Consider the following 12,607-nt stretch of genomic DNA (forward strand, 5'->3'; position numbering starts at 1 on the left):
CTCTCTCTCTCTCTCTCTCTCTCTCACACACACACACACACACACGGCTGCAGGGGCTCAGCAGGAAGCGCTCACTCCTCCCCTCAGGCTGCTGCATAATTGGAACATTAAGTGTTTATGTGTCCATGTTCGCTTCATGTCAGAAATGATCTTATAATGCATTAGTGATGCCAAGCTTCAGTCCCAATAAATATTTAGCTTAAAAATAAACAAAATATAGCATAAAGTGATACGTTACCTTGCCTTATAGTGTATTTTTGAACAAAAAAAATGATATGTTGCTGCAGAGAAAAATCATTGCACATGAATTAGTGCAGGTGAAGCCTGCATGTTAGCAGTGTTAGCTTATTCCAGACACAGCACAGCAATTTAACAACAATTTCAGCTTTTTAGTTATTAAAGAACAGCACTTTGTTCCTTTTATCTGTTTACTGTTACATTAAATACCGTGAAACAGCGAGAAACAACAAAGCTCATGTCTCGGGTTCTAGCTTTACCTCAGACTGTCACAAAGTGCTAAAGCTGCGTTCACATGTCCAGGTATTTTATATCTAAGTCTCCAGGCGCTCTGCTATGTAAACATACTTTCTTGTATGGCATTCTTACTTCTGGTTGCCATAGTGATAATGTTTGTCAGTAAGTGACTCAACTAGCATTCCACTGGACATCAGTTCACTTGTTTTGTTTTTTTCTTGTTGCTAAAAAAAACATTTTAGACTGAGATTTGGGATTTTATATGTAATAAAATCCACCAGTGTTTATCCGCATCATCATGAAGGAGAACCGGTGTGAGCTCTTTACCAAGGCTCACATGCACTCTACTCTCTTCACTTAAATATTTGTGTAAAGTTATCGTATCACAGATTAGGACACGCCCACATCTAGTTGCCAACAGTTACTATCACTACTGAAAATGAACGCTTTCTGATCGCTTTGTTGCTGCGACTCGAATGTAAGTGTGAACACAGCATTACAGTAGAGACTCCTTCCAAAATGTTAGACGAACCTCTCCTCAGAGGAAATGTCAACATCGACGATAATATTAACGCTGATAATATAACACGTTTATTGTTTATCCACTGATGTGAAGTGCCTGCTACTATAGAAAGCCCCTGTTGCCATAGAAACAACATCATATTCGAGTGAAGGCATTAAAATATGATCCTGTGATTTGAATCACAGCTGGAACTACTTTCAGCGCTAACAGTTAATCAACACACCAATGACTGACCAATCAGAGTCGAGAATTTGACACAGATATAAATTTATGCAAACAAACAAACAAACAAACAAACAAACAAATAAACAAATAAATTCTATTTAACACACCACAAGTGATAGACACTTATTGGATGATCAAGACAGTCACTTTGGTGCTAAAGGAAAATTTTTGTATGTGTGTGTGTGTGAGTGTGTGTGGTTTAAACCTAAATACCACACTCTCCATCTCTCTCTCTCTCTCTCTCTCTCTCTCTCTCTTTCTTTTTTTTTCTGTCCAGATCTGGCGTTCAGCACAGCTGTCCCCTTGCAGTCTCGCCCTGAACCTTCAGGAGGCCTCGTGCCTGCTCGCTCTCGCCTCCGGCCATTCAGGAAAAGAAGAAGAGAACGAAAGGAAGGAGGGAGAAGTAGAGAAGACAGGAAAATAAAACTTCAGGCACATAACGCTAGGCCATCTGGGTAATCTTGTTCAAAAGGCTCCAGGTGATCGCTGCAATTTACACAAGGAAGAGGGGAAAGAAAAAAAAACAGCATGAAGGTCTTATTACCATATTCAGCAGCCTTGAGGAGCTGAAATTGAATAAACCAAGAATTAGAAAAGAATTACATTAAACCAATAGCGAATATTTAACATGAGCTCCGTTTGATTTGCTAATCGCTCATACCAACAAGGAAAAGATGCTTTTTATGCCTTAGTGTGTTTTAATACCTAATAAACTACTTCGCATGGTCCAGGGAATGAATATAGACCTTTACTCTCATGAAGAAAATATTAATACGCATGGCGTGAAAATCTTACTGATTTCATGTAAAATGAGCGTATCCGTGTGTACACCACGATTCTCCAGGGAAAACGTCTAAGGTTAGGATTTATATGTCAGAGCTTTTTCATTTCCAACACCAAAAGCCAGGAACCAGGAACCGCCAACATCATCTCTGGGTCATCAAATCCGTCTCTCAGCTCTTGAATTCTTCATCCTGATTGATTCCTTTTCAATAACATGCAACTCAGACGATATCCAGCTACGGGGCAAATCACAGGTTCACATTAATTTACTGGTTCTAATACATTATCCTTTCTGGAATAACAACGAACACAGGGATTTGTACAGTGACCTAATTTAAAAAGAATCTGTAGTTGTTGACGTTTTTTTGTGTGAGAAGATGCTTATTTAGCTCTTCCGAGAGGAATCTCCAGCATCAGCACTTTGTAAGGGTGCGTTCATCATAACTGTTGGATATATAGGAGAACGCGCATGAAAACCACCACAAGGTCGTGATTGCGAGCGAGAAACTTGGAGAGATTTAACAGAGAAGTTCAATCAAGAAGCTTTTTATTGTTATCTCTACCAAATACAGCTGTGCAGTACACAGCAAAATGAATCAAGGTTCCTCCAGGATGGTGGAGCTATATAAACCACAGAGACGAGACAGAATTAAGTACACTGCACAGTACTACGTAAATTGCATGCCGCCATTTTGGATCAAGCCGCCATCTTGGATCAAACGTCTTGTTAATGTTAGTAAGAGAACATGGTGGAATCAGTGGATGCAATGTCTCTGTTTGACGGTAAATTAATTGAAATTGAACGTTTCCTCGTCTCAGAAGCTGATTTTCAGTTATTACATATTTCGTTTAGAGGCAGGTTACTGAAATACAAGCACATGGATAAACAATTCAAAGAAATGAATGAAAAAGTAAAAGTCTACACTATTTATGTGTATTGAGCATCAAGGTGTCTGTGCTAATGTTTATATTTACAATAAAACAATAATAATACAATAGATTTGTACAATTACGATATAATACGTAAGGATAAGTTTAAGTTTACTTCATACATTGATTCAAAACACATTCTTTGTTTTTCATTTTCTGGAAAAAAGTAAAAAAATTTTACTTTTTTTTTTTTTTTTTTAAAAATTTAAAAAAAAAATATATATATATTTTTTTAAAATTGCTGTATTTTTTGCGGTTAGTTAACAGAAGCTACACCTCCATCTTAATCTGAATATAATGTATCTTTAAATGCCCCTGATGTCGTAATTTCGACTTCCCATCTCGTAAATATGAACGTCCCAGTAGGAGACACAGTATCATTTTCCGACAAGGGAAACTTTAGGCTTTCCTTCATTTAAAAGATAAATAAATAAATAAAATAATAATAATAATAATTAAAACAACGAGATCCATTGAAAAAAATCTGTAATATATTTGTAAAAAATTATTTGTACATGTGTATAAGATATTATTATATTATATTAGATTAGATTTTTAGTATTTTAAAATGACTATTTCTAGGCATATTTTTCTATTTCTAGGCTTTAAATATTATTATTATATCATACTTATAACGCAATATATTATATTATTATTATATTATACCTATATTATCTTATTATTATATTATACTGATTATTTTGTCAGATAATTGACTTCTTTCTAGAAATGAATGGCTAAAAAAAATCATCCAAATGGCTTTTGGCTTTCTTGGTATTGTCTGGAATATGTTGAGGAAGTGGACACAAGTGCAGATTTCAATTTTAATGATTATTCATAGAGCACAAACTTAGCGTGTGTCTCAATCAGCTCCCAAGTTCCCTAGCTTCCTAGGTGATGAATCATGATTATGGTGTATTTGAGGTAGGACACTGATGACTCAATTTCTGTTAATATAAAAACCTAAAAATATCAAATATTATATATTAAGTTAAGCTCCTGACTTCAATAGTAGATAAAGTTGGCTGAGAGCTCCAGGACACACACAGAGGAACCAGACTCAGAAAGGAACCTCATCCTCATTTGGATGACACTGGACAGTAAATAGTGCAAATTTAAATAATGTCCTTTGTTTAATAGTTTATAGTCACGAAGAATTGTGTAAACAAGAGCTCTTGAGGAACTAATAGGTCAGTGTAGTTTCTGAGTTTATGATAGACTTAGCACTAATTCCTTGACTGATGCTACAGCAGTTCAAAGATGGTGTTTTAATCTCTGAGTGGTTCTACCAACAGCAATCCCCTGGGTCCGGTAAGAGAACATAGTCAGCATTGATGGTCTTTGAATTATTTGCAGTGCATTGTGGGATTTTCTGACTTCCTGATCAGCAACCTGAAATACATCTGAACTTGGAAGCTTTTTGAGAAGCAGCTTTAGACGCATAAAAAAAAAACACATGAAGTATGGTTTTAAGGCAAAAAGATGGACATGGACAACCAACAACCAGAAACAAAAGCTAGACAATATCTGAGGTAAGAAATGACTTGTGCTCATTAACCAAAAACATGATACAGGTGCACTTGGTCATGTGACGTGGTCCAGTTATGTGCAGTGGTTGATGGGAAACGTAGTCTTTCGGCATAATCCAGACAGGAAAAGATGTTTTTTATATTCTCTAAGAGAGAGAGAGAGAGAGAGAGAGAAGATATGCTGTTGAACTTTTTGTAAAATTTTGTGAAATTTCTTTTTTTTAACTCTAATGGTCATGACAAGTTTTGGATACTGAACTCAAGTTTATGTTTTTTCAAAAATGAAAACTAATCCACTGTCTGGACTACGTGTGGTGTGAAACAAAGCTTATCATCAAGTTGAGTAAACGTAATAATAAATAAATAAATAAATAAATAAATAAATAAATAAATAAATAAATAAATAAAAATAATAATAATAATAATAATTATTATTATTATTATTATTATTATTATTATTATTATTATTATTATTATATGTATTTATTTATTTATTTATTTTAGCACCATTTTCTGCAGGTTATTTGTTTTTTATTTTAATTATTATTTGGTTGCCATCACAATAATATCCAATTATTTCAATTAAAAATTGATTTATTTTTAGATTTCTTTTTTTACTTTCTCTACGTGTTATATGTCCGGTCATTTCACATGTCTTGTATGTGGACTGTATCCTGATGAGATTTGAGGCATGTGACTGCATTACTGCATCACTGTGTTACTGTTAATATGCAAATCACCTCCAACTCCTGGTGTTCATGATTTGTCAGTTGTTTAATGAATAAAATGTAATCTTACTCCGTGTTGGAGGGATTTTCGTTGTCATGTGTTGTTTAGAGACGGATTCATTTACAAAACGAAGGAGACTCACTAGCTTCTAGCTTCAGTAGAGGACTGGAGTTGAAAATACCGAAGGAAAGTTTCATGATGCTGATATCGAATAACAAATCTAGATTGTGATTATGGATCATATTTAACTCTCATTTATTCACATTTCTGAGCCACTTCAGCTTTCTGGCTGATTCTGTAATAATCCAGATTGATGTAATGCACTTATTGTTTCATGGCTGTCAGAGATTATTTATGAAATTCTCCTCATCGTGTCATCATCACCGCGCTGCTGCATGCCCACGGGGTGTTCTGTCGGTCACCGGCGTTCGCCTGTAATTGGGTTGCTTGCTTATGGTTTTGCTTTCACTCATAATGAATAACCTTCTCCTTTCTCTCTCTCTCTCTCTCTCTCTCTCTCTCTCTGTCTCTCTGTGTGTGTTCTTTTTTCCTTGTAATTTTTAGTTATTCACATGACAGAGAAATGAAAGAGAGAGAGAGAGAGAGACCTAGATGCGGTTCGATGAGAGTTTGAAATGAACTCAGCCTTAGCCGTGCCCCCGAGCGCGTGAATATCTTAACATAAGTGATGGGTGGCCTGAGGTGTGAATGCGAGCTGAGCGCGGCCTGTGGCTGCTCGGCGCTGACAGATCATGTATTTATAGGTGTGTTGAAAGACCTCCATTGTGTCCCACATAGCCGCGGACCATGTCTGTCCTCTGTGTTGGAGGAAAGCCTCAGGGGCAGAGCTGTACTGTGATGGATGGCTCGTCCCTCCCATGTCCAAGCGAAAGAATCATCCAAGCACATCTGAAAAAAAAAAAAATCACCCACACGTAGGTTTAGGTGGGATCTGACCAGGTGATCCAGCCCACTTCCACTTTTTAAAGCATGGAGGAATGAAGATGGAGGTGTGGTTACGGTGCAAAGGGTGTGTGTGTGTGAGAATTTAGACGTGTGTAGATGTGTGCATATGGGTGTGTTCTGGTGTTCTTGCAAGTCTTTGCTGCAGGCTACAATGCAAACAAGGTAAGATCCCATAAAAACGAACATCCAAGTGAATGAGTAACTGTTTCAGAGCATGAGGACTGCTCTGATCTTCAGGTTGCGATGAAGACTTGCGCTTCCTGGTACGAGGATGTGCCGGGCTTTGGAATCTGTAATAAATAACTATTTTAAAATTCTCCATAACGTACCGACTCTGCAGAGCCCGCGGCCGCCTCGAAGTGCAGCTTCGGCTGTCTCCACAATCTCATGTTCCTCTCTAACCTCAAGAGTGGAATATAAATGATTCTGTGGAAAAAAAAGTGCATGCCAAAGAGCCCGCAGCCAACGCGCTCCAGCCGCAAAAAAACGGCTCAGTGAGATGGCAACATAACCCGAGGCAGCGCTGATACATAAACAATGCAAAACCCCTGCAAAGTCAGCCATTTCTCCATCTCTACCCCCATCCTGCATTTGGAACACAGCCATGCATGTTAGAGTTACGGGTCACCTCGGGGGTGGCTTCGCCCCGGGTCCTGTCATGCCACAACCAAATGGTGTACAGCAAGTCCTGGGTTTCTGAGCCTCACCAGCTGATTGGCGCAAACCTTCATGTATTGTTTGTGCCCCTGGGTAACTATTGGCCCCAACGTTGGAAGCTGCATGTGTTGAAAAAGATCCTAGTCTAGCTTTCTGTGTGACCGAAGGTTGCCTCAACAACCCTTCGAATATTCACACATATGTCCGATTTTAAGAAATTAAAGATATTTTTCTCCAATTTTAAGAAATTAAACCTTAATGATTCAACCATCGCTGGTGTCAAATAATGTTACACAAAGGCAACATGTGTATCTGTGTTTGTTCAGACTGCATTTGTGTACTCGTGTTCAGGTTGTAAACAGGTGTAGGTGTGGACTGTACCTGAGGTAATGTGGCCTCTTGAAAATGTTGGACAACGCTGAAGAAAATGGACAGAAGTTATTGTGTCATAAGTCATTTGCAGAACCTGATTTATTTTATTCCTGAGCCAGACACCCTGTAGAACTTTCCGGCAAGCTTTCTATCTTCTATCAGATGTGATTAAGCAAACAGTGCATCTTTTTCAACACCCACACTTTTAGAACTAGTTTCAAATCACTGTGGATTAGTTTTAAGTTTTAGGTTTAAAGTTTTTAGACTAGTTTTAAGTCTTTGTAGGACACTTTCAACTAATTTGAGGCTAGTTCAAAGTCTTTTTGGGGCAGAGACAAGTCATTTTGGACTAGTTACGAGGTCTTTGCAGGCTAGTTTCAAGTAATTTTGGAGCATTTACAATTTTTCTGGGGTAGTTCTAAGTGTTTCGAGAACTTGTGGACTAGTTTCGGATTGGCGCTCAAGTAACTTGGGTCTAGTTTCAAGGCTTTTTGGATTAGATTCAAGCTATTCTGTGCTAGTTTTAGGTAACTGTGGACTAGTTCTAAGTATTCCTGGAGCTAAATTCAAGAAACCTTGGACTAGTTTCAAGTCTTTTGGGACTAGTTTCTGTGCTAGTTTCAGATTTCAAGTCTTTGGGGGATGGTTTCATTTCTTTTGGGGCTTTAAGTAATTTTAGCTTCCTGTAATTTCCAGCTAGTTTCAAATCTTTCTGTGATAGATTCAGGTAATTGCGAACTACTTTCAAGTTGTTCTGTGCTAGTTTCGAGTATTTTGGGACTATTTTTAAGTATATTGGCTAAATTTAAATAATTACATTTATTTGTGCAATACATGTATGTTATCTGTGTACATTTTTAATTTTTTTAATTAATTAATTATTTGATCTTCAGTGGCAGGTTTATCCTGGTCATGGTCTTAATGGATGCAGATGTTCTATAATTTATAGAACATCTGCAACATGGATAAAACCACCACCAACACACACACACACACACACTTTAGGAAAAATTCAGCATAGCAAATCTGTTTTAGCTTGTATTTTGGGACACAGAAGGAAACCAGAGATCCTGCAGGAAACCCACAGGATTGCTGGATTGTAAAATATTATGGAATAATAATTCCAGTGTCATGATTTATCTTTATGATCTTTTGAAACTGCTGAATTGTTTAACAGTGTGCTGTGTTTGTAGATTTCACATCATCGGTGGTCCAGACATTAATCGTTAATCAGGATTGTCCTGAAATCATGGTGCAGTCATGTTACAATACTCTTCCCAATTTTACCCAAAAACGTAACTCTATATTTGTAGATCTTACATCACACCCCACGTGCTGAGTATTTAGTGAATCTGGAATTCAGAAGGACATCTTGTCTTTTAGTGTCCCCTCGAGAAGCTCAAGAAATAGACACACGACTGCCACTCCAGCAGGATTGATTCTGACTTTGTACTCATCTAAAGGAAAAACAGCAGGATCTTAATGCATCAGCTGGGACTTTCCAACGCTGTCCAGCACTATATTCATCATCACCGCAATTAATGTGTGAGACGTGATCCGTTAATCTAATTTGCAGGGTTAAAAATGACTTATTGTCCAGATAACAGCCGGATTTGGTTAAATAGTTTAACAAATCATTGTCTGACTCCAGGGCATTCGATGATCCGGTGATGTATTCGTCAAGCAAATGAACGGGACGTCCTTGTCCCTGACGACCCAACACTAATGAGAGGATACGCGAACCAGACGTTTTTAGTGAAGAATGTGAAGAATAAAAAAATTATATTGATAAGTAATCAGGACAGATTCCAGAGTGTTTTATTCCTTTTATACCCCAGTAATTTCCTAATTACTATTTATTATTAGTTCAAAAATGAAATTTTAGTTTTTTAGTTTAAGAAAAACAACTTGTCATGTTACAAACCATCCTAAAATCTTCCCTTTTACAGCTTTTACCTCTTGACTGTTCCCAAGAGCTGAGACTGGAGACTCCTTCCATAAATGTTAACAATTATTATTATTATTATTATTATTATTATTATTATTATTATTATTATTATTATTATTACCTTGCCATCTTGACTGCTTGACAGCTGTTAAGGAAAATAAATCCATAGCTCCTGACCAATCAGAATTCAGAATTTAACAGCAATGTGTTTAAAAACAAAGTATTTATGAAACTTCACTTCCTACTTCCTACTTCCTACTTCCTCTTCCTCTACATGAGGCTGTGTTTAAACTTTTATGAAGGAAACAACAGAAAAGACAAACGTAAAACAAATGAATTTAGTCAATGGATTTTCAAATAAAACATGAGCAAAAAAATAGATAAATAATTGCAAAGATACAGTTTGAGGATGTGTGAGGAAAATTATCCTGAAATCATGGCATGATGATCGGAGCATAATGGAACAGATATTAGAGAGAAATTAAGGAAAGTTGTTTGCTAATTATCTGTTGGCAGAAACCACATCCTGGGGGTTTCACATTTTACCAAATGAGAGCGTTTAGCAAAAATGTCCAATTAGCCATCTTCTACAAGTTCACACACACACACACACACACACACACTTATTTAAAAAAATTTCACTGGCTATGGCTTGGTTTTAATAAGCAGATTAGTGAGCGAGTATGTGAGTGTTAACACCAACTGGTTGATTGTTGCAAGAAAAAGCAAAAATTTCAGAGCACAGGGTCAGCCATAATGCAGTGTGGGTTGGGGGCCTTGCTCAAGTGCCCAACAGAGGCAGCGCTGGGGCTTGAACACAGATCTTCCAGTCAATGTCCCGGAGCCTTAACCACTTGAGCCACCACTGCCAAACAAACAACACACAAACAAACAAATAAATAAATAGAATATTTACTGGATTTTTTCATGTCAAATTTAATCAGTCATTAATAAAATGGAAAAAACAACAGCAACAACAAAAATATTTTTCAACTGGGATGCAATTTGGACAAAAAAAATACACACAAATACTTGCAACAACAACAACAACAAAAAGGGAAAAAAATGTTCAAATTGTAATTGGAATCAGAATCAGGTTCCTTAGCCAAATATGTTTTTTACACACACAAGGAATTTGGTACTCTTAAAAGTACAGACATCTAGTTTCATCTACTAGCTAACATAAAAAGCATGTTAGTTATTAACATATCAAATATAGTGTCAATAAACTGTAGCATTTAAGTCCAGAAAACATGATCCATCTTCTTCAGCTGAAGTTGCTCAAGTTGAAAGCTCTTCCCTTGTCCTTTATCCAATATCAAGTCCTGCAATAAAACTCATCACATAATGCTAAATCTAAACATCGTCATTTAAAAAACAATTTCTTTGTTTGAAGTGTGTCCCAGTTTGGTCCATCCATCTGCAGCAGCTCCTATTTCCTTCTCAGCGAAGTCAAGTGTCGAGCTTGAAATTTGAAATGGAGACAAATTGGAACTAATGTCAAGTAGGTGTGAGATGGAGGCGATTCTGCCAGACGTGGAGCCTCCGGGCATTGGATGGCCATGCTGGAGTTAGACATCTGAAAGCATCTGACAGGGCTTGCGTGTATCAGTCCTCCTCGCTCATCACTGTGTACAGGAACATGGTGTTCTTCATTCAGTGTTTTATTAAGTACGAGAAGAACGGAGTAAAAAAAAAAATGACAAAAGAACTAGTGTAGAAAGTCTGTTCATTAAAAATCTCTAAATAAAATAAATGTGTCCATCGCAGAAGAGCCATAAAGAGTTTGTTCAGTAAAATTCCACACCCAAATAATGCTTTTATTTGATAGATTATTAAAGATTTATTAGATTAATGAAATTAGGTTTCTTCATTTTTTTTTGTTGTCTTCATGTTCAGCATTGAATGTCTTTGTCATGTCTCACTCTACAGTGGAGGTTCATATGAAGCTCATATGAAAGTTGACTCTCAGAGCCTTAAGAATTTGTAGTGTTTCAGAAGTATTTCTGATTTTATCTAGCCTACTAGGGGCAATATTTTCATAGAAAAGTTCCTAAAAAACAAAAACGGTACGTTTTACTTCACACAGATGTTTGTATCTTCAGAGTAAATGTTGATATCAATCCCATTTCTGCTCTCTAATATGCTCCAGGTGCTTGTTTATAAGTGTCTAAAATTTGATCTTCAACCAGTAAAATTCATTGTAAGGTTATCCAACAGAGAGAAAAACACACTGAAAGCCAACAGACTCATTTTATATCAGACTCACAGCCAGAACATCATTCATTTCTTTACACTGGTTACAAATGTCCCATAAGTCTATTTTAAAAGCCAGTGTACTGATAAAAAGGGTTATACCTGACTACATTATCTTTCAGAAATAATAACAATGACCCTGGAGAGAAGATTATAATACGTTCATGATATTTGTCTTTTAGTAATTGCATGGTGGACGAGTAGATTCAGTAGGCCAGTAAGGACAAGTTTTATAAAAACTCAGCTGTTGCGGCAATTCAGTTATTTATAACTACAAAAAAAACAAAAGTCATTTATATTGGAAGACTATAGACTATATAAAATAAATTTTCAAAATTTGTTCCTCAAGACAATTTCTCACCATTTGCTCATAATTTCAGCTTGACACTTGATTTCACTGATTAAAAAAAAAAAAAAAAAAAAAAAAATATATATATATATATATATATATATATATATATATACACATATATTACATTATTACATATATATATATATATATATATATATATATATATATATATATATATATATATATATATATATATATGTAATAAAATATTGACTACACATTAACAACCCATTCTGGTGACACTTGCAAAATGCAGCAAAGAAATAAATTTTGGTGATTCTGAAATTGCAATATAATAAATAAATAAATAAACAAATGAATAGATAAATAGATAAATAAGTAAATAAATAATACAAATTTAATAATATTTTTAAATAAATATTTAAAGAAATAATAAACAATAATAAGTAAATATATTTATCTAACAAACAAACAAAACAAAACAAGCAAGCAAATAAACAAACTAAAAAGAAATTAATAAAAATCAAAAATAGAATATTTAACGGATATTTGCATGTCAAATTTAATCAGTCATTACTCAGAAATAAATTTTTACACTTAATCATTTTAAGGTAAAATTTGTACATGTATATGTTTTAGAAATGGTTTAAACCACAATGGCTTCTGGGTAAGTTCTGCCAAACTATACAGCAATGCTAGCAATAACTAGCTTGTTACCTAGTATAGTAACATAATGAAACTACAGGAGCAGTCAGATGTAGCTACATCAAGCCTGGATGGTACAGAAATGTAGATTTCATATTGTACTGCGACTCCTGACATTTCCTGTTATATCTAGCCTTGGTTTTTTTTTATTTTAAAGGATCAGGATCAAATCTCTATGCCTTCCGGGTAAGTTCTGC

The sequence above is a fragment of the Hemibagrus wyckioides genome, linkage group LG07 (genome assembly GCF_019097595.1).
Source record: "Hemibagrus wyckioides isolate EC202008001 linkage group LG07, SWU_Hwy_1.0, whole genome shotgun sequence".
Taxonomy (NCBI): domain Eukaryota; kingdom Metazoa; phylum Chordata; class Actinopteri; order Siluriformes; family Bagridae; genus Hemibagrus; species Hemibagrus wyckioides.